The following is an 18,375-nucleotide window of genomic DNA, read 5'->3' on the forward strand; positions in this document are numbered from 1 at the left end:
ATTCTATGATTCTAAAACCATGACTCTGCTATAATGAAACATTGATGCTTAATGACTAATGAAACTGTAGACAGTACTTCAGGTGTGGTCTCACCAATGCCTTGTACAGTTGCAACAACATTTCCCTATTGGTATATTCCAATCCTTTAGCTATAAAGGCCAGAATTCAATTTTCCTTCCTTATTACCTGCGATACCTGAATATTAGTTTTCTGCGATCCATGCATGAAGACACCCAGATTCCTTTGCACCAAAGAACTCTGTAGTTTCTCTCCATTTAGATGATAAGTTGACTTTCCATTTTTCCGTCCAAAATGAATAATCTCAAATTTATCCACGTTAATTCCAATCTGCCAAATTTTGGCCCACTCACCCAACCTATCTATAAATTTCTTATTTCCTCATTGCAAATTTGGCTGTGGTACCTTCCATCCCGACATCCAAGTCATTAATGTATATTGTAAATAGTTGGGGGTCGAGGACCAAATCCTGTGGCACTAATCACATCTTGCCAACCTCTGCCTTCTGTCAGCTAGCCTGTCTTCTATCCAAGCTAATAAATTACCTCTAATCCCATGTGATCACACTTTGTGTCTTAACCTATTGTGCAGCACCTCATCAATTAAAAAAAATAATAATTTACCGGATTTGGGCGTCAAGGTTAGGCCAGCATTTATTGCCACCCCTAGTTGCCCTTCAGAAAGTGGTGGTGAGTTGCCTCCTTGAATAACTGCAGCCCCTGAGGTGTTAGGGAGGGGTTCCAGGATTTTGACCCAGTGACCATGAAGGAATGGTAATATATTTCCAAGTCAGGGTGGTGAGTGACTTGGAGGGGAACCTCCAAATCGCAGTTTCCAGGGATCTGCTGCTCTTGTCCTTCTAGGTGGTAGTGGAGATGGTAGTGATCATGGGTTTGGAAGGTGCCGTCTAAGGAACTTTGGCGAGTTCCTGCAGTGCATCTTGTAGATGGTACACACTGCTCCGTTACCGGTAAAGGAGGGACTGAGTGTTTGTGGAAGGGGGAGAAATCAAGCGGGCGTTTTGTCCTGGATGGTGTCGACCTTTTGAGTGTTGTTGGAGCTGAACTCATCCTGGCAAGTGGAGAGTATTCCATTACACTCCTGACTTGTGCCTTGCAGATGGTGGACAGGGATTGGTGCTGGGACCCCAGCTATTCACAATATATATTAATGATTTGGATAAGGGAACAAAATGTAACATCTCCAACTTTGCAGATGATACCAAATTAGGTGGGAGGGTGAATTATGACGAGGATGCAGGGATCCTACAGCAAGATCTGGACAGGTTGTGCGAGTGGGAAAATCAATGGTAGATGCAGTATAATTTGGATAAGTGTGAGGTTATTTATTTTGGAAACAAAAACAGGAAGGCAGATTACTACCTGAATGGTTGTAAATTGGGAGAGGGGAGTGTGCAGCAGGACCTGGGAGTCCTTTGCACCATTCGCTGAAGGTAAGCATGCAGGTGCAGCAGGCGGTAAAGAAGGTGAATGATATGTTGGCCTTCATTGTAAGAGGTTTCGAGTATAGAAGCAGGGATGTGTTGCTGCAATTGTACAGGGCCTTGGTGAGGCAACACTTGGAGCATTGTGTGCAGTTTTGGTCTCCTTCTCGGAGGAAGGATGTTCTTGCTCTCGAGGGAGTGCAGTGAAGGTTTACCAGACTGAATCCATGGATGGCGTGACTGTCAAATGAGGAGAGATTGACTAGGTTGGGATTGTTCTCACTGGAGTTCAGAAGAATGAGGTGGATCTCATAGAGACTTATAAAATTCTAACAGGACTAGACAGTGTAGATGCAGGGAAGATGTTACCAATGATGGGTGTGCCAGAATCAGGGGTCACAGCCGTAGGATTCAGGGTATACCATTTTGGACAGAGATAAGGAGACATTTCTTCACACAAAGTGTGGTGAGCCTGTGGAATTCATTACCACAGGAAGTAGTTGATGCTAAAACTTTGAATATATTCAAGAGGCGACTGAATATAGCACTTGGGCAGAATGGGATCAAAGGCTATGGGGAGAAAGCACGATTAGGCTATTGAGTTGGATGATCAGCCATGATCGTGATGAATGGAGAAGCAGTCTCGAAGGGCAAAAGGCCTCTTTCTACTCCTATCTTCTATGTATCTATGTAGGCTTTGGAAGGGGGTGGGGGAGGGGCGGGGTTGGGGGTGAGGTCAGGAGTTGAGTTACTCGCTGTAGGATTCCTAGCCTTTGCCCTGTTTTGGTAGCCACAGTATTAATATGGCAAGACCAGTTCAGTTTCTGATCAATGGCAATCCCCAGGATGTTGATTGTGGGGGATTCAGCGATGGTAATGCCATTGAATGTCAAGGGGCGATGGTTAGATCATCTCTTGCAGGAGATGATCATCACCTGGCACTTGTGTGGTGTGAATATAACTTGCCACTTCTCAGCCCAAGCCTGGATATTATCCAGGTCTTGCTGCATTTGGAAAAGGACTGCTTCATTATCTGAGGAGTTGTGAATGGTGCTGAACACCGTGCAGCCATCCGCAAACATCCCCACTTCTGATCTTATGATGCATGGGAGGTCATTGATGCAGCGTCTGAAGATGGTTGGGCCGAGGACACTACCCTGAGGAATTCCTGCAGTGATGTCCTGAAGCTGAGATGATTGACCTCCAACCACCACAACCATCTGCCTTTGTGCTAGGTATGACTCCAACCAGTGGAGAGTTTTCCCCCTAATTTCCATTGACTCCAGATTTGCTAGGGCTCCTTGATGCCATACTTGGTCAAATGCTGCCTTGATGTCAAGGGCAGTCATTCTCACCTCACCTCTGGCATTCAGCTGTTTTGTCCATGTCTGAACCAAAGCTGTACTGAGGTCAGGAGCTGAGTGACCCTGACGAACCCAAACTGAGCGCCCGTGAGCTGGATATTGCTGAGTAAGTGTCGCGCACTTTTGCTGACTCCTTCCATCACTTTGCTGTTGATGGAGAGTAGACTGATAGAGTGGTAATTGGCTGGATTGGATTTGTCCTGTTTTTTTGTGTACATGACACACCTGGACAATTTCCACATTGCCAGTGTTGTAGCTGTACTGGAACAGCTTGGCCAGGGGTGCAGCAAGGTCTGGGGCACAAGTCTTCAGTACTATTGCTGGAATATTGTCAGGACCCATAGCCTTTGCAGTACCAGTGCCTTTAGCCATTTTTTGATATCATGTGGAGTGAATCATATTAGCTGAAGACTGACCTCTGTGCTGGTGGGGCCCTCCAGAGAGACTGAGATGGACCATCCACTTGGCATTTCTGGCTGAAGATTGTTGCGAATGCTTCAGCCTTGTCTTTTGCACAGATGTGCTGGGCTCTTCCATCATTTGTGGAGCCTCCTCTTCCAGTGAGTTTTTAATTGTCCACCACCATTCACGGCTGGATGTGGCAGGGCTGCAGAGCTTAGATCTGATGCGCTTGTTGTGCAATCGCTTAGCTCTGTCTGTTTATGCTGTTTGGCACACAAGTAGTCCTGTGCTGTAGCTTCACCATGTTGCTATCTCATTATTAGGTATGCCTGATGTTGCTCCTGGCATGCTCTTCTGCACTCTTCATTGAACCAGGTTTGGTCTCCTGGCTTGGTGGTAATGGTAGAGTGGGGGATATGCCGGGCCATGAGGTTGCAGATTGAGGTTGTGGTTGAATACAATTCTGCTGCTGCTGATGGCCCACAGCACCTCTTGGATGCCCAGTCTTGAGTTGCTACATCTGTTTGAAGTTTATCCCATTAACATGGTGGTAGTGCTACACAGCAAGATGGAGGATCGCCTCAGTGTGAAGATGGGGCTTTGTCTCCACAAGGACTCTCACATCTCCGATATTGTCATGGACAATTCATCAGCAGCAGGCAGGTTGGTGAGGACAAGGTCAAATATATTTTTCACTCTTGTTGGTTCCCTCCCCACCTGCTGCAGTCTCAATCTAGCAGCTCTGTCCTTTAGGTCCCAGCCAGCTTGGCCTGTGTTGGTACTACCGAGCCACTCTTGGTGATGGACATTGAAGTTCCCCACCCAGAGCATATTCTGCGCCCTTGGAGTGTTTCCTCCAAGTGGTGTTCAACATGGAGGAGTACTGATTCATCAGCTGATGGTGGCTGATACGTACCAGCAGGATATTTCCTTGCTTATGTTTAACCTGAAGCCATGAGTCGGTATTGAGGATTCCCAGGGCAACTCAGGACATACCCAGGAATGATGATAGTTTTAATCCTTTCTTGTGTTTTCCTGGCAATTGAATACAACTGAGTAGCTGGCTAGGCCATTTCAGTGAGCATTTCCATTTCAGAGTGCATTTTCTGTGGGTCTGGAGTCATATGTAGGCTAGACAAGGATGGCAGATTTCCTTCCCTAACGGGCATTAGTGAACCAGATGGGCTTTTATGACAATTGTCAGTTTCATGGTTATCATTGGACTTTTAAATCCATATATTTTATTGAGTTTAAATTCCACCATCTGCTATGGTAGATGCAAATGTCCTGTTATTAATTCCTTAGTACAGTAGTCCCCCGTTATACCGCGCTCCGCAATACCGCGGTTCGCGATATACCGCGGGGGGGCTTATGGACCCCAACTGTCAGTTGTGTCAATTTCAGCGGCCGGCTGATTGCTTCAGTGAGAGAGCAGCTTCCCTCTCCGGATCAAAGTGAGCCGGCCGCTGAAATTGACACTGCCCGCTGCTCTCTCCCTCCAATCCAACTTTTAAGTTTTAATGTTTCTGATTGGAGGGAGAGAGCAGCCAGCAGTGTCAATTTCAGCGGCCGGCTCACTTTGATCCGGAGAAGGAAGCTGCTCTCTCACTGAAACAATCAGCCGGCCGCTGAAATTGACACTGCCGGCTGCTCTCTCCCTCCAATCAGAAATTAAAACTTAAAAGTTGGATTGGAGGGAGAGAGCAGCGGGCAGTGTCAATTTCAGCGGCCGGCTGATTGTTTCAGTGAGAGAGCAGCTTCCCTCTCCGGATCAAAGTGAGCCGGCCGCTGAAATTGACACTGTTTTAATTAGATCCACGATGGGGGTTTTAAATTTATTTAAAAATCTATGCTAGCGCTTCCCATTGTGAGTCTACGGGGGTCTGACCTCTCCCCCCGCCCCCCGTAGACTCTCAATGGGAAGCGCTAGCATAGATTTTTAAATAAATTTAAAACCCCCATCGTGGATATCCGCGGCTCGGTTGCAACGCGGGTGGCTGTCTTGGACCCCAACACCCGCGTTATAAAGGGGGACTACTGTAATGGATGGGACAATTTCCCAATGACAGATGTTAGATAGTTTCCTACTTTCTACTTCCCTCCCTTTTTGAATAAGGCCGTTACATTAGCATTTTTCCAATCCACTGCAACCTTTCCCGCATCCAGGGAATTTGGGATTATAACCAATGAGTCCACTATCGCTACTGCCACTTCCTTTAAGACCCGAGGATGTAGGCCATCAGGCCCTGGGGACTTGTCTGCCTTCAATCTCAATAGTTTGTTTAGTACTTTTTCCCTATTGATGATGATTTTTCTAAGTTCCTCCCTTTCTATTACCTCTGAATTGCCCATTCCTATAGGAATGGTATTAGTGTCCTCAGAGGACCCAGCTTTGATCACGGTCCCGGGTCACTGTCCGTGTGGAGTCTGCACATTCTCCCCGTGTCTGGGTGGGTCTCACTCCCACAACCCAAAGATGTGCAGGGTAGGTGGATTGGCCACACTAAATTGCCCCTTAATTGGAAGAGAAAAGAAACGGGTACTCTAAATTAATTTTAAAAAAGTAAAACTGTTGATGTAAAACTGTAAATAATTCACCATGCTCAGGGATGGAGAATAGAAGAATGCCTCAAATTGAAAATATCACTGAACCTTCTCTGATTTCTTGGTATTTTCTGGAGCTCCACCACTTCCCCACCTATAATGTATCAATTAACTGATATATGCTACTTGGACACCTCCTTTCCACACATCTCTAATGTTGGTCTACTTCTTTCTAGGCATAACTGTTTGCTGCTGGTTGATTCTGTTGCCTCTCTGGGAGGGGTTCCTCTCTACATGGATAAGCAGGGTATGTATTATGCCTAACATTCTTAACATGATGTGGAGGTGCCGGCGTTGGACCAGGGCAGGCATAGTAAGAAGTCTTACAACACCATGAGGAAGGAGCTGTGCTCCAAAAGCTAGTGATTCAAAACAAACCTATTTGATTCTTAACATGATGAGACCATCTAACCTGCCTACCTCTCTTGATCCTTTAATTCCTGTTTTGAGACTACAGGTAGAAACTGGATGTTGTTGAGCATAGTTCAGTCCAGAGAAAATTGATAATCTTTTCAAAACAATGGCTGTTTCCTCTCTTAGGAATTTAAAAAACTGTTTGCACTCTTTTACATGCCTCATCAGAGTGGTATGGTGTGGGTGCTGCTCCGATTTTCCTGCTAGCTTTTGGGTTGGAGACCTTTGTTATTCCCATTCATGTGCCCATAGTATTATTTATTCCCACGATTTAGATCAGGGCCTCTGATGATGGTTACAGGTGGAAAGGGTTCTCTTTCATGGCACTTTTCCTGGTAGAGCAGAATTTAGCCCATTTTCCCCCTTGGTTGATCCTGGATTCACATTATTTTCTTCCCTGCATTCTTTCCTTGCCTGGGAAATGTTTGTTCAATTTGATGACAATAAGTGTCGCCAACACCAGCAGTTGGGACATTGGTGAAAAGCACTCCAATGTTTAAAGTAAGTCAGATCAGGAGCTGACAGGGTAAATTCCTGTGCTCAAAGGGCGCATTGGGTGGAAACAAGGCTACAAACCTGATTTCCATATCTGCATTATAGCACTATTTTTTGCTTAAGAACTTGAAAGCCATTCTGCAGAGTCTAATTTTAATCACTGGATTTGGTTTCATTAGACACAAGTTCTATAGGTCCTCTTGCACATTTACAACTACTAGTGTACTGCATGATACCAAGATCAGCAAGCTTACTCAAGTGTAAGAAGTCCAATGTTCCCCATCTCCTCAACCCCAGATAAATGATTTGCAACAGCTAAAGTCAATTTCAAAGCCAATTTTAATACTTGGCTGGGTATCTAGTTTTCTGTGCCAGACAGATGCAGCCATTTTTCTCCATTTAGGTATTGACATTCTTTACTCGGGATCCCAGAAGGTCCTCAACTACCCTCCTGGAACAGCACCGCTATCCTTCAATGACAAAGCCTGGTATGCTATTGTTTATCCCTTCGCACACCCACTCTGCTACTTTAGGATCCTAAGCATGGTCACAGATCTGTGTCTTGCTACCACCAGGATGACCATTGAATATATTGTAGGCACAAATGCAGATTTACAGATGCAGTTACAGATTTGTCATCCCTTCCTGATTCTTGCTGGACCACAGGTCACTGTCAAGATATAACGCATTCCAGATTCCTACAATAAATGTTCTTTTCTTTTTTCCTGCTTATTCCTTCAAAAAGCAAGCAATCATCTCAGATTTAGTTCCACAGGCTTTTCATTTCCCTCCCTTATCTGATGAATTGTGGTGCAGGAGGTAAGGGGGAGGTGGACCAAGTTGTAGAGATAGAGATGTGATTTTGACGGTGCACAGCACACAATGGCTTAAAACGTCACTTGGGATTGAATCAGACAGAAAGTTTGCAAGAGAGGCTGGCAAAAGAAAGGAAATCCGGTGCAGGGATATGGAGTTTTTGGTTCAATCTTACGTCTTCCAGATGGTCAGTTGAAGGAGATTCTGGCTCATATATTGTTTTCTATTCGATAAGAAGTATAGAAGTTGGCAAGTTCAGTATGATGGAGGAGAAGGTGAGCTAGATGTTGTCAGTGTGCACTTTGAAAGTGACTGTCCACAGACAGATGACGGGAGTGATCCAACGGCACTGCGACCAAAAAGCAGCTCACCGTGGTGCAGCGTGGCCGATAAAAGCTGTGAGACCGGCGATGCTGGAGAGGAACCGCAGCGAGGGAGGGCTGGCTTTGCCGAGTCTGATAATTATTACTGGGCGGCCAACATCGCTATGATAAGGAAGTGGATGGTGGGTATGGGGTCTATCTGGGAGCGGGTGGAGGCGGCTTCGTGCAGGGGCTCCAGCTTGGCAGCCCTGGTCACGGCTCCTCTACCACTACTGCCGGCCAGGTACTCCACCAGCCCGGTAGTGGTGGCGACCCTACGGATATGGGGCCAGTGGAGGAGGCATGTAGGGGAGACGGGGGCGTTGGTTTGGGCGCCAATCTGCGACAACCATCGGTTTGCCCCCGGGAGTATGGATGGGGTGTTTCGAGTATGGCGGCGGGCGGGGGTGGGAAGAGTGGGCGATATGTTCCTGGAAGTGAGTTTTGCGAGTTTGAGGAGAAATTTGGGTTGTTAAGGGGAAATTATTTTAGGTACCTACAGTTGCGGAACTTTGTTCGTAGACAGGTCCCATCTTTCCCACGCCTCCCGCCAATGGGGATCCAAGACAGAATAGTCTCTAGGGGGGGAAGAAGGGGAGGGTAGAGTCTCTGTTATTTATAAGGTGCTCATGAGGGAGGAAGGGTCCCAGACGGAGGAACTGAAACCTAAATGGGAAGATGAGCTAGGCAGGGAAATGGAGAACGGGCTGTGGGCAGAGGCCCTGAGTAGGGTAAATTCAACCACGAAATATGCCAGGCTCGGGCTGATCCAATATAAGGTCGTTCACCGGGCCCACGACGGTGGCTCAGATGAGCAAATTCTTTGGGATAGAGGACAAATGCGCTAGGTGCGCGGGAGAACCAGCGAACCATGTTCACATGTTTTGGGCATGCCCTAAGCTTAGGGGGTACTGGGAGGGATTTGCGAGCGTCATGTCCCGGGTGCTAAAAACAAGGGTGGCGATGGGTCCGGGGGTGGCAATTTTTGGGGTTTCGGAAGACCCGGGAGTCCAGGGGGAGAAAGAGGCCGATGTTTTGGCCTTTGCTTCCCTGATAACCCGGCGATGAATACTATCGCGTGGAGGGACTCAAAGCCCCTGAAGACTGAGTTGTGGCTTGCGGACATGTCGAGTTTCCTGGGTATGGAAAAATTAAGTTCGCCTTGGGGGGATCTGTACAGGGGTTCACCCGGAGGTGGCAACCATTTATTGATTTCTTTGCGGGAGAGTGAGCATCAGCAGGGGGTGGGGGTGGGGGGTTAGAGTAGAGTAGGAGGGATAAAATGGCGGGTAGTACCGGTGGGAGAGGAGCGGGCTTGTGCAGTATGTTACGATTGAAGTATTGAATGTATGTGGATGTTTGCACATTTTTGCCTTCCTTCTGTTGATGTCTGTAACTGTTTACAAAGCCAAAAACTACCTCAATAAAATTGTTTATTAAAAAAAAAGCTGTGAGACCCCGTCCCCGGCGTCTACCCAGCTCACAACGCCTCGCGAGATCGTCGCGATGTAAATCCCACCAATTGTGGGCAGGGTCATGTTTTGGCGAATCTGCATATTAGAGCGAGACGGCTAGTTTCACTTTATTGTGCCGATTCCTGAGTTACCCAAGGTGTGGGAATGATCCTCCTTCGCAACGGAGAGCTTGGGTGTGTGCCATTCAGTGCTGGTCTCCACAAATGGCAACCAGATGGAACGGCACTCATGGGAGTCTCCCACGGTGTCGGAGACCTCCAGGTGTGTGCCTTTTGGGGCATTGCTGGTTCCACCTGGGCATTGCCATCTGGCAGGGATGGTGCCAGGTTGGCATGCCAAGTGCCAAGCTGGCATTTTTTATGTGCTGGTGATCGGGCTGGGGGTGCCCTGTGTGGGTGTTGGGGGAGTGTGGAGGGGGGCCACGTTTAATTCCATAGTGTGTTGGGGCTTGGGTGGGTCAGGGGTTGCACCAAGAATAACACGGCTAAACGTGCAAACAATGGGACTTTGTTCCCATTTAGTTGAATCACGCCTGGCGTCACCAAAGGACAGCTCATCAATGGAGATGGTGAGAAGGCATAACACTGTAGACATTGGCGGGATTGGAAAATTCTACTTGTGACCAACACAGAGCTGTCTCCGCTGCCGGAACACATGCCACAGGGTGGCCGGTAAATTCTGGCCCTCAGACTATGTTCACTTCTTAAAGGTTGAGCAGATGGTTTAAAGTGGCAGGAATCAGGGGGAATCAGTGACAGCTCAGAGTGCCATAGCTGAATACCCAGCAATATCCATGCCCAACAGGTGCAGGCTCCTCTCGATGTTTCAAGTTCCCATTTGTGTTCCGGTAAAACATAAAAATTCAATATTCCCAATAAATAACACTGAATCCAACAATTTACTGAATCCTCAGTCAGGGATTGAGAAAGACGGCAGGAGGATGAATATTCCATTTGTTACCACATGACATTTGTCTTTTCACTTTCTCCCACGATCAGCCAACCTCTCCTCCTCACTCGATCTGTGTCAAAGACATCTCGATGACTTGGCACCTGTAAAAATTCCCAGCAGTCTGCAAGTGATTCCAATCACCAGGATCTCCATAAAAGTCATAGAACATAACAACTACAGCTTTTCACAAATAATTTACATCCGTTTCTGAAAGTTCATTTTCAAATGTGAGGTGTGTGTGTTTTTATTACAGCCAGAAAATATTTAATCGAAAGACGAAGCCAACTACGCTGTACCTTGGCATGAGTTGGCTCTCAAACCTCTGGGGCTGTGATGGGAGCCCAAGAAAGTAGGATAGAGTTCTATTCATTCATTGACGAAAATGTTCAAGAGATCAGGAAATGCCTGGGCATGTGGGAAATTATCAGTTTTAAGGAGCGTTTTGGTTGTAGGGGATAAGAAGGGGAGGGTGGCTTGGGAAAAAAGAGGCGGTGGGAGCAGCTTGACAGGTGGAAGGAAGGAGAGGATGGATGAGGAAGGGAAGGAGAGGGTGGCTGGAGGTGTAGGAAAGGTTAGGAGGGAGAGGGAAGGAGCAATTGGGTGGGCGAAAGGAGTGAGTGACGGGAATTAAGGAATGGGAGTGGGGAAAGAGCAGTAGGGTGGGTGCAGAGAAGGGAGGGGATTGGAGACGGAGGGAAGGAGATGGCAGGTGGAACGTTAAGGGGTGGATGTGCAGCAGCAATTAAGAGTGGGCAGGTCATGGGGAAGGAGGAAATGGTGGGAAGGGAGGAATGGTTGGGAATGGGGATGAATCAGTTGGGTGGGTGGTGGGGAAGAAAGGGGCTGGGGTCAAGTAATAGCTTGGAGTGGGAAGAAGGTGCAGGTGAGAGAGGGAAGGAGCTGGGAGAGGGAGGGAGTACCTGCATGTCACCTACTCACTCAGGGGCCTTAGTTTATGCACTGGTTTGTATCTTGAACAGTAGTTGTAATGTGATGTAATCAAGCAATTCAAACTTAGTAAATATTTAGGCTATTAGTTTCAAATTAATGTTTAAGTGGATCTTGAATGGTTCATAGGCTCCTTAAGTATGACATATGTGTTCACAACATTATCTCAGTCCAGAGACTGTGTAATGGAGTCACTTTTCCAGCGCTTTCGGTATTGCAGAAGTTTGGATCTATTTATCTTCTTTCAGACAGATGTTTAACTGATGTTGAAATACTACCAAAAACAATTGGGAAAATGCTTTTGGTAGACTTGAACAGATTTCATGGGCCCAAGTGGCCAATGCAAAACACGCGGAAATGAAAATTGACAAATGTTGCTGTTTTTACAGATACCACCATACAACCCCCATCACTGGCCTTTTTTGCATTGAGAGAGGCGCTGGCAATTCTTGCAGAAGAAGTGAGTATTGTTTAGTTTCTGAACATGACGTTATTGCAATGGATAGTTTTTCCATATTTTTCATGCAGTGCAAGCTAGAGGTAGTCCCAAATCAGCACAAATTAGAGTCAGCATAATAACACATAAAGCAGTCAGTACTCATTGCACATCCCTTCAGGACAGTATCTAACTCACTGCACCCCCATCGCAGGACAGTATCAGACTGCAATCACAGCAGCCACAACCCCAGCCCGCAATCCCTGGATACTATATGATTAACTGCACCACTTCGCAGGACAATATCTAAGACCCATCAGTACTAATGTTGTAGTCTCCCATCACCCCCACTCACTCCCCTCCCCCCCCCCCCCCCCCCCCCCCCCCCTCCCCCAATACCACTGTTTCTCCCCTCCATTTTCCTGAAATATGGGCAAAGTGCAGCGAAAATTCTGTTTACCCCAGCTGGTCATTCTTCATAGCTGTCCCTAATGCCACATTGTTGAATAGAAGGGTCATCCTAGTCACAGCTGATACTGTTCTCATTCAATAATCAGGCCTTCCAGATTGCAACAACTACAGGACCCCTGCTTAATTTTCTACAGAATGCAAGACCTGATTGGTGTTTGACTGCTTTGACAACTGCTGCCTGTTACACTGCATCCTGACTGTTTCCTCGGAGCCTTGTCCTTTACTAAAAACCCGGTGTCCTGTCTGCAGGTGGTTCAGTATTTTAAAAAGCGGTGGGGAATTATTCTTGTTTTTACAGCTTGATGTTTTGTAATGTGTCGGTGCTATTTATATACAGGGCCTGGAGAAAAACTGGAAGCTTCACCAGGAGAATGCAGAGTACCTATACAAAGGGATACAGGAGTTGGGATTAGAACTCTTTGTAAAGGATAAGGTAAGGAATAGCACTGCAATCTGAAAACTGAGGGGTTACGCATTCAAGCACCAGTAGCAGAAGGATTTCACACTACAGAGGTGTACATGGTGATGCTCATGTGTGCTTCAGTGTGAACATGCTGTAAATTGAGGGGTTGGTCAGGGAGCTTGTTTATTCGTTCATGGGACGTGGGCATCACAGGCTGGGCTGGCATTTATTGCCCATCCCTAATTGCCCTTGAGGGGGCAGTTAAGAGTCAATCACATTGTTGTGGGTCTGGATTCAAACGTAGGCCAAACCAGGTAAGGCCAGCAGATTTCCTTCCCTAAAGAACATTAGTGAACCAGATGGGTTTTACGACAATCGGCAGTTTCATGGTTATCATTAGACTTTTAATTCCAGATCATTCGATTGAATTAAAATTTCACCATCTGCTGTGTTGGGATTTGAACCTAGATTCCCAGAGCATTACTCTGTGTCTCTGGTTACTAGTCCAGTGATTATGTCACTGCCTCCCCTATTCTTAAGATATTCTTAAGATAAATAGTCTTCAGAGGTAATACAGGTGTCCAATGGTTGGGTGGGAGAAGCAAGGTAGTGTGGATGGGAGAGGGAAGGAACAGTGAGATGGAAGACAGAAGGGGTAGGGGGTGGAGAGAGAGATGGAGTGGTTGAGCGAGAGAGAGGAGTGCCTGTGTCACTGGGAAAACAGCATTATTTGAAGTACTCAAACACAGGTAAGATCTTTGAATGCAGAACATCTGGAAAAAAACTTGAAAATCCCTGGTGTGGAGCATTGTGCAGTACGAAGCTGAGAGCTGTACCCTCAATAAGGCGAATAAGAAGAGGATTATAACTTTTGAAATGCGGCTTTGGCAAAGGGTCCTTAGAATCTGATGGACAGAGCCAGGAACCAATGAAACTGTCTGCAGGGAAATTTGAGTCCCAGCATTTAATTTATTGCTCATTTTTAGCTAAAGTGTATGAGTGGAAATTAAAAAAGTAGTCACTGGAAAGGGCAGGTTGAGAGTCCGGTGTTGGAGACAACAGAAATGGAAACATGAGAAAAGAACAGGTCAGGTCAGAGAAGGATTGTATGGGTGGACAAGATCAAAAATTGGATGGAAGGAGGAATGGCAGTGGCACACAGACTCGTGTTGAGCACAGAGAGATGTCTATAGGTTCCTCGTGCTAATGATGAATCAATTAACATATCTATTTCTTTCTTTCTCCATTTAAATGCAAGTCTGCAAACCACTTCAACCACTCTATTTGTAGTGATTTAACCTTTCTATACAAACCTTTAGTGATTTGCGTACCAGACTTTCTTCAATTCAAATTGAATGATCTCACACTTGCCAAGTGTTCACTCGTAATCTACAAGATCCCCTTGTAAGGTAAAGTCAACATAGTCCCAGATGACCATCATGGGAGAGCTGACTAGTGGCAGTTTAACTGAGGATCAACACACCTCAGGCAAGGTTGAGAGGAAGGGCCTTCATAAATAATCTCAGCCGGTATGGGAATTGAACCAACACTGCTGGCCTTGTTCTGCATCGCGAACCAGATGTCTAGCCCACAAAGCTAAACAACTTCCTTGCACCCATCTACACAAATTACGGTGTGAACTCATTTTTGTGTCATTTGTAAACTTGAAGTCTTCATATCCAAGTCATTGATACAAGGCAAAATGTTCAGAGTATTGTGACACCATTTATGGGAATGGAAGGGAAAAAGAGAAAATGATAAACTAAATCTCACTTACTACATTACACACCGTGAACGTGTAGACCCGATTGTCTGGTCCTGAAGGAAAACCATGCATTGATATAAATGGGATAAGCAAACCAAGGAGAAAACATTAAAATTGTTTGTCTTTCATTCTTCAGGCCTCAAGACTCCCAACAGTTATAACAATCGCAGTACCAGATGGTTATGAGTGGAAAGACATCATTGATTTCACCATGAAGAAATATCAGATTGAAATCACCGGGGGACTGGGGCCCACTATTTAGAACAGTACAGCACAGAACAGGCCCTTCGGCCCTCGATGTTGTGCCGAGCAATGATCACCCCACTCAAACTCACGTATCCACCCTATACCCGTAACCCAACAACTCCCCCTTAACCTTACTTTTTAGGACACTACGGGCAATTTAGCATGGCCAATCCACCTATTGGAAAGGTAGGATTGAGATTGGGGGTGGAGCCATAGGGAAGATCCCAGATACATTGAATGATGGTGTGCAACATTTTATTTGTACATTTTGCAGGAACAAGTTCACCGTAACAGGGAGCTGATTGTGTACACACGCAGCTCAGAAAATTACCCATGGTAAATTATGAAAGGCTATAATCAAGTAGTCAGACCTTCATTACCTGGAGGCATGAAGCATAGATAAGGTTCTGGGGAAAGAGGTGTTTTTTGATGTTTCATCTTAAAAGGAGTTTTGTGTCACAGTGGCAGTGTCCCTACCTCCGAGTGGCTGGTTCCACACCAGGACTTCATGGCCATGGAAGGTGTAGTCCTAACGTGGCTGAATAGGTTGATTATCAGCCCGTATATCCCATTACACCTGATGGCGGGTGATAAGAATGGAAGATATTCCTGGTCAGCCTCACTGCAGAAGGCAATAGCAAACCACTGCAGTACTTTGCCGAGCATAATCATGGAATGGGAGTCCATGGTTGCTAATACTCTCTTGGGATATATTATCTGGAGGAGGTTGTCAAAGGATATAATCCTTTAATGAACCTCTTATATTTGTTTCCAAACACTCACCTACATTACTTACATTTCTCCTGCTCAAACTAAAGTCTTGACTGAGTAGCCATGGAGAAATGATCTGACATGGAGGTCAATCCAGCCAGCCAGCTATCAATTATATGCAACATTAGCAGACAACTGCCAGAATCTCCCTGCAGGAGGATCAACAGAGGAAAATGCCTCAAACATGTTAAGCTTGCACAGAAAGTCACAATATGGCTTTATTTCTTTGGGCCAAGTAGTTGTAGGAATAAGTGAACTGCTGTGGGCCGGTGTGTTATTCTTTACTTGTGTGTTTCTAGCGACAAAGGTGTTAACATTCAATGGTAAATTCTCCTTCCTGTTATGGGTCACAACATGTTCCGAATAAGCCCAAGACACTTTAGAAGAGTACATTGGATCAGACTTTAGTGATGTCCAGTATAGGTGACCCGTCTACACTGCACAAAAAGAGTGGCTTATGGTTTCTAGTTCTATCTCTTGAAACCTCCAGAGAACTGTTAAAAGCCATGCTCCTTTATACATCATATCTTGCCGACATCAATATTACATGTCACAGACGAGGTACTGATTCCAAATTCCCTTGAAACAGTCCATTCCTGTAAAACAGCTGTAGTTGTTTGGTTTAAAGCTATTTCCCTCAATCAAGATTTCCTATCTTAACTATTGTCAAATCCTTTAATGAGTAGGCTTTAAAAATCACTATCCATAGTTAATGGATCACTACGTTTCATAAACTAGCCCACCAAAGTTACATTTTACTCAGCCAAGGGTTCATGTCATTATTGCCACTTAATTTTTTGAACACTCGTTTCGTGATCATATTCAGACACTGAAAGCAGAAGACAAGCAATGCTTTCTTGTCAAGATCCTTCAAAGCCATTCTGTCTATATTGGAAAATCTATTGCTCCAAAGTACAAGCAAGTTAAATTATTAACCGTTAACTCCCCAAGATGAACAATATACAACTCTTCAGGATGTTGAATGGCAGGATGAAGGTGAAGCTACAGCATTCTTTCATAAAAGCTCCAGTCCCTCCAAGTGTAACCCCTGTACCTCCATTTGCAAAGAGAGATTGATTGATTTATGTTAATATTTCTAAGCTATACATGACTAAATAGATCTATTTCCTGGTCTGTAGGTTTTGCGGATTGGATTGATGGGCATCAACTGCACAAAAGCCAACGCGGATCTTGTGCTCGGAGCTTTAAAAGATGCCCTTAAGCAATGCAAGAAAAGCAAGCACCGAGCGAAGCCTGGAGGGCATTGAATGGTTCCAAGAGCTAACAACCAGACGACAGAACCTGAAACTAATCCTGAGTAACACATATTGCATTACTTTAACCTTTGCTACAATAAAACACCAAACTCTAACAATACCGAAACACAACCCAAAAAGCTAGCCATTTGGTTTAGCCCCTGGTTATCTATCATCATATAGATTCCCAAAAGATTCTATCAGCGAACAGTAAAGAGAACCATTAATTTCAATCTTTTCCAAATTTGAAACACAGGGCACAACCTACCAGAATGGGGACAGAGTCCTGTACCGTGAGATTAGCCGGATGTTTCCCGGAGCTCAGAGAGCTGAGAAATACTCCGCTATCTAACAGCCATCCAGGTAGATAGGGGACCTCAGCGGGGAATCCCTGATGAGGCCACGCTTCGCCCCATTTTCTGCACTAAGGAGCACCACTCGCTAGAACTCCTCAGTCCAGCGAGAGATCAGGATGCCATTTTTAACAGCGTGACTCCCGAACCCACCCCCAACCATACTTGCTCAGGGCACCCCGGCCCGATCACCGCTGCGCAAAAAATGCCAGTTTGGCATATTGGCAGTGGCAGCTTGGCAGTGTTGCTGCAGCTGGCAGTGCCTCCTGGGCACCTTGGCAGTGCCAGGCTGGCACTCCCAGGGTAACAGGCTCAGTGACAGGATAGTACCAGCTGTGCCAGGGTATCACCCTGCCCAGAGGGCATGCACTTGGGGGCCTCCAATCCCCTGGGAGGCCCCCCCATGTGTGCCGTTTTGTCTGTTCCCTGTTTGCGGAGACCAGTACTGAATGGCGTCGACCAAGGTCTCAGAGGCATCCCATGCCTTGGTTAGATCTCGGGAATGCATATTAGTGTGAAACTAACTGTCTCACTTTAATATGCAGATTTGCCAGAAAGTGATCTTTCGCATCGCGATCTCCCAGCATCTACTGGTTGCGTGCGCTGCGCTGCCTTTCTGGTGCAATGCAATCGGTAGATCCCACCTATAATGTTTTGGGAGGCTGATATGTTCCTTGAACACATATCAGCCATTAACCTTGATTCTCATTTTGGCCTAGGAATCTTAAGCACACTGAAGAAATTAATCCCCTTTCTCTTTACCTCAGATTTAGTACAGTCCCCTGATAGGTTTGGGTGTCAGAGGAAGAAGGGATGAAAATGAATTCGGGCTGTGGGTCATGGTTTATTAAACAGCGGCATAAACTAAGGAAGGGACGTGCATCCAAATCCTCACCCTCCCACACAGGCCAGCGAGGTCACTGTGGGTACGTGACTGAAATGGGCGGTGGCGGGGGGGGGGGGGGGGGGGGGGGGGGGGGGTCCATCCTTGTGACACACTGCCTTTCAACAAGAATTGGAAAGAAAAAAGGCTCCTTACTCAATTTGATGATGTTTAGACCAAACAGTCCCCCACCCCATTTTTTATTATCCTGTAAAAAGAAATGTACAAAAACATAAACAAAAACTCCCCTAATTTATTTTTTGATGTCATGATGATTTCCCCCCAGGGTTACACAGAGATTAATCTTCAATTCCTAGCCAGGCTAAGCTAACTAATGACATGACATCAATTACATAGTCAAATATATTATAAACATCCCACTCGTTTCCCCATCCATCCTCCAATATTTGAGATTTCTAAGCTCGGTTGATACTCCAGACAGCAATGAGCAAGTGCTGCAGTGTTAAATGTCAAATCCTTCTGAAATTGCATTAAAT

At 45.9% G+C, this 18,375-nt stretch overlaps 1 pseudogene; it reads left to right on the forward strand.

The window, feature by feature from the left end:
* The first annotated feature begins 3,773 nt into the window (after window positions 1-3,773).
* LOC119975621 lies at window positions 3,774-17,132 on the forward strand (annotated as a pseudogene).
* The last annotated feature ends 1,243 nt before the right edge of the window (window positions 17,133-18,375 follow it).

Source organism: Scyliorhinus canicula, chromosome 13 (genome assembly GCF_902713615.1).
Source record: "Scyliorhinus canicula chromosome 13, sScyCan1.1, whole genome shotgun sequence".
Lineage (NCBI taxonomy): Eukaryota > Metazoa > Chordata > Chondrichthyes > Carcharhiniformes > Scyliorhinidae > Scyliorhinus > Scyliorhinus canicula.